This window comes from Nannospalax galili, unplaced genomic scaffold, assembly GCF_000622305.1.
Source record: "Nannospalax galili isolate Female #2095 unplaced genomic scaffold, S.galili_v1.0 scaffold440, whole genome shotgun sequence".
Classification (NCBI taxonomy): Eukaryota; Metazoa; Chordata; class Mammalia; order Rodentia; family Spalacidae; genus Nannospalax; species Nannospalax galili.
Window position 1 is genome coordinate 1,374,370 of NW_008347189.1, and position 5,554 is coordinate 1,379,923.

Genomic DNA, 5,554 nt, shown 5'->3' on the forward strand with positions numbered 1-5,554 from the left:
TTCTTTCTTTTGTAGTGCTGGAGACAGAACTCAGGGCTTTGTGCATGCTAGGCAAGAGATCTACCACGGAGCTACATCCCTAGTCTTATAAATATTTGATTTTTGTGGTACTGAGGATTGGAAATAAGGCTTTACAAGTGTTGGGCTGGTGCTTTTTACCCTTCAGCTACATCACCAGCCTTCTCATCATTTCTGCCCCATGAGCTGAAGACTGTTCAATGTAGAGGTATCAAACCATAGGTGAAAGAGCATGCCCAAAGATTCAGTTAAGCCACTGTGTTCTGGCCTTAATCTTGGTTTACCCCTGGCCACTACTGTTGTGATGTGAATAGTGGAAAATGAAAATAATGGGATCTGAGCAGTTTTTTGGGGAAAAAAAACCTCTTAGCACACCATCAAAAAAAAAAAAAAAAAAAAAAATGGGTATGGGGGCGTTTTTTGGGAAAAAAAAACCCTTTACACCCCAAAAAAAAAAAAAAAAAAAAAAAAAAAAGAGATAAAATTGCTTTGAGAACTTGATAGGGCATGGTGGTTCATGCCTATAACTCCAAGCATTCAGGAAGCAGAATCAAAAGGCTCCTGAGTTCAAGACCAATCTAGGCACATTGAAATACCTTGCCTCAAAATCCAATCAATCAATCAATCAATCAATCAATCAATCAATAAATCAAATCAAGCAATCAATCAAATTGTTTAAGGACTTGAGATTTGATTTGGAGGTAGGAGAAATAAAGGTCACTTTTCTATCATATGATGCTTGAAACTGGCATCTTCTTACATGAGCCCTTAACACACACATCCAGGGCTTTCCTGGGTAGAGGAAGTGGAAGCACTTTCCTTTTCAATATTAGTAGCCAGTTCATATCTTTATATTCACCAATATTTCTGCTTTGGAACCAGTACATTATTAAGTTTTTAAATAATGTTTTAGGAGCTGGAAAGATGGCCCAGCAGTTAAGACCACTGGCTGCACTTGCAGAGAACCTGGATTTGATTCCCAGCACCCACATGGCAGGTAACAACTGTCCATAATTCCACCTCTAGGGAAGTCTGACACCTTCTTCTGCTCCCTGCAGGCACTGCAGACAATATACTCATACAAATAAAAAATAAAAATAGTAAAAACCAAGTTTTAGGGAGCCAGTGACATGACTCAGGGTGTAAAAGCACTTGCTGCCAATCCTGATGACCTAAATTCAATCACTGGGATGGTGGAAGGAAGGCATCCATTCCCACAAGTTGTCTTCTAACCTCTACATGTGCACAGTGACATGTGCTCATGTACACATGCATGCACATACATACAAAATAAAACAATATAACCAAGATTGAGAGCAGAACACAATGGCTTAACTGAATCTTTTGGCATACTTTTCACCTCTGGGGTAGGGAGATGGCTCAGTGGATAGGAGCACTTGCTCTGTAAGCATGAGGACCTGAGTACGAATCCCCAGTACTCACATAAAAAAGCTGGGCATCATGGATGCAATAGTGGCACATTATGGGGATAACCACTTTTTGATTGGATTTGAGGCCTGCTCCACAGGAAGGAATTCATGCCTGGCACTACAAACCTGATCAAAAGCCCATGGCTGAGGAGGTCATAGTCCCTAGTTGGGAACCTGATATTGCTTTGCCTTCTAAGTATTTAAGCTTACTTCCACTGACAGATTAGTGCTACTCTCAGTTTTGGCCTGAAAAGCTTCTATTTGCAGTGGGCAGTGGTTAATGCACAGATCTCCCAAGGCTCAGAGCACATCTCAGAATGTAAGAGCTGGAGGATGGAGAGCAGTTCCAAGAAAGGCTTTCTTCTGGACAGGGGACGGCCATCACACTCATGAACTCATAGCAGCTGTGGTTACTTGCACAAGATGGAACATGTCAACATCCCAGTATGGATGGAGCAGGGGTACAGGAGGCCCTACTCCTAGCTGAGGAGCAATTACTGGTTGCTGCAGGTGAGGGAGTCATTTTTCTTTAGGAGTGTAGCCACTTATGGTATGTTCCCCACGATCTGGTAAATAACCCCACATGGATATACCTGCAAGCAACCCAATTAAACCAAATAGGTATTAAAAAAAGACATGAAAGTAGGAGTGGGAAGTGCTGGGAAGAGGGCTCCTGGGTAGTGGGAGGAGGATAAGAGAAGGGAACGGGGAGAGGGGTGATATGATCCAAATACGTTATATGCATGTATGAAACTGTTGAGAAACAAAAAAAAGAAAGCCAGACATGTCCGTGCATGCCTGTGACCCTAGCATGGGGAGCAGGCAAGCAGATCCAGAGAACACTCTGGGTATCTTTCCTTGGTCATTTTTCACCCTTTTATCTTTTCAAAACATATTCCTGTGGTGTGTGTGTGTGTGTGTGTGTGTGTGTGTGTGTGTGGAGTTCAGAGGACAACTTTGTGGAGTTGGTTCTCTTCTTCCACTTTTACATGGGCTCTGGGAATGGAACTCAAATCACCAGGATTGTGCTGCAAGTGCCTTGACCCACTGAGTCATCTTGCTGGTCCTACCACCCTTTAACTAAAACCCTTTTTCTTTTTTTACATTCATTTATTTTGGGAGGGAGCATGTAGAAGTCAGAGGACAACTTATGGGAGCCGTTTGCTTTTCCATGTGGGCTCCCATGATTGAACTCAGGTTGTCAGGCTTATGTGCAAGTATCTTTACCCACTGAGCCATTTTGCCTGTCCCTTTGTTTACTTTTTGAGATCGGTTCTCTCAGTGAACTCAAACCTGGGTTGTCACGCCTGTGTGGTAGTCACTATGCTGAGCAATCTTTGCAGCTGTCTAGTTCTATTTTTTTTTCTTAAAAAGATGGGGTCTGCCCACGTTGTAACGGCTGGGCCCTAACTACTTCAATTCAACTGATCTTTCTGCCTCAGTCACTCAAGTAGTTGAAACAACCCTGACTCCAGATAAAGAAAAATGTTACATTTCAGAACTGCATGATCCAGTAAAATCAAGTCATCAAAATGAGCACACAATTTATTTTTTAAAATTATTTTTTATTATTTTTATGTCTACGAGTGTATTGCCTGCATGGATGTGAGTGCACCCATGTCATACAATGCCACGGAGATCAGAAGAGGGCTTCACATTCCCCTGGAACTGGAGTTAAGGATGGTTTGTAGCTGCGACATGGGTGCTGGGAATCGAACCCAGGTCCTATGCAAGAGCAGTCAGTGCTCTTAACCACTGAGCCATCTCTCCAGCCCCACACACAACTTGTTTTAAATCAGTAAAAATTATGTATAGTATTGAGAAATGACTGTGCCTATCAAATTTTCTGCACAAAAACTAGAAGATTAGAATTTCCTGATTACAGTCTGCCCTTACTGTGCCAACTTTGCTTACAAATTGGTTTAAAAAGACATTTTTAACCCATAAGTTTACTAGGAGGGTGGGATTGCCTGACAACAGTATCAACATTTTATTTTATTTTTTTTTTGGTAAAGTGTTCACAAATGTTTGGCATTTTTGTTATTTATAAGGCAGAAGATTTTCAGAATGATGTATTTATTATTAACTCTTATATAGAGTATTGTGGAGTTAATAATCTATGATAATCAGAAGATATTCAAATTTCATATTTGCTGGAAAAAAAATACAGGCCTTGGTGGAGTCCCTAGTTTTCAGCAGGGCCTTAAATCTTAATCTTCAAAATCTGAAGTCAGGTTATGTTTGTACAAGGAAGTGAGTTTCTCTACCAAACCAACGCTGGGGAACTGATTACACATTCTATTCTAGTATTCTGGTGAGGTTAAAATGTATTAGGCCCAAACTGCTTGTTAAACAGACTCCAGTTTTGAGTACCACGAAATGACTAAATTTCTCCATTATTTGGATTGCAAAGCACAAATCAAAATGTAGGAATGAGCCTCCACAGTGAATCTTCACAGTAAGGAAAACGGTCAGCTGATTCTAAATGGAAATCCCCAAGCTCCACAACACATCAATCATCTGACATACAATCTGACTTCCACTGAGCTGGAATGTACTTTAAAGGTCAGGTCTTTGGATGAAGAATTTTAGTTTAGTGGGTTACGCGGCAGAAATGCCTAAATCTGGAGCGGTTTAGCATTGGCAGAAATAGCCTGTCCTCAAATAGCAGAGGGAAAGAATGAAGGATTATAAGTTCAGACTTTTGCTTAAGCGCATTTTCTAATGTCTCTGCCCATATCTCATTAAAAAGGTAAAGAAATACAGGTGAAGATAGAAACTCATTCATCTACTCTTACCAAAGGTGGATGTTGGAGTCTTGAAACGTTAACATGCCTGTATTTAAGAAAATTGGAAAGGTGCCACATTAGGGGAAAAAAGAGGTTTTTGGTTTAAGAAATTAGAACCTCTCAGCACTTGCTATGTAGTCCAGGCTGGCCTGAAATTCAAGATCCTCTCTCATCAGTGCAGGGATTAGACTTGGGCCACCACATCTGGCTATGGGCCTTTCTTCCCACAGTAAGTAGGCCAAGCCAGGCCTGGAAGTGATACATGCTAATCATCCCAGCATCTGACTGGTGGTGGTGGGGACACGAGGATCACCAGTTCAAGGATGGCCCAGGCTATATGGGGAGTTTGAAGTCATCTGGGGTTATTCGTGACTCTGCCGCCCCCAGAAACAGAAAATGGGCCGTAGCGGAGAATTTCGCTTCTTTCTACAAACGCCTTCCACCGCGAAACTCGTTTAAGAAACTGAAGGAACGAGGCATTTTCTTTTAGAAATAGGCAGACCTTTTTGTTAAGTTGCAGATAGCAACTGCAGTCTACGACTCTCAACAGTCGGCTTCCACGACCTGATAGTAATCTACTTTTTCAGAATGGCCCGAAGCGAGGAGCTAAGAACTAAAGGGTGGTCCCGGCTACGAGGAGACAGCTGCATGACCTGGGGCGACTGGGTAGGCTGTAAGCGATCATGGTCTGTAAGGATGATGCCAATACCTGTTCTGAACACAATCACTGGCCCTCACTCTGCACACAGGGCAGTGTTAAACTGTCCTAACCAACAAATAACCCGCAGAGCGCTTCCAAGTGCGGACACCCTGACTTTGGAACGCCTGGCCGGAACCCACGAGTTCCGCGTTGCTCCACCGCCCACGGAAAACCCGGTCTCCGGGGAGAAGGACTGCAAAGTGGCTCTGAGGAGAGGCGAGGAGTGCCTGGGCGCGCTTCCGGCGGAGGCGGCGTTTTAAAGACCCCCAGAGTGACGTGCATCCCGCGGGGGAAGACAGCCGGCACCCGGGAAGGCCCGGGAGCCTCGACCAACCCACCGCCCGCCGGTCGGACCCCGAGCTCCGTCGCTAGCCCCAGCCCCCTCTAACTCGTCCCCCGTTCCTCCTCCACGTGACGCCAGCCGAAACCGTCACTTCCGGCGGCGCGCAGAGCGCGCCTGCGCGGGGCGCTCGGGATCCGCGGGCGGTTGGCACGGCGCCGCTCGGCCAACTGCAGCCAGTGGTGGTCGGCGTGGGTCCGTGCGCGGCTCCCGGCGGGCTGCGGACACCGAGTACGCAGGCCGCGGGGTCCGGTGGCCACGCCCACCACGCTCGTCC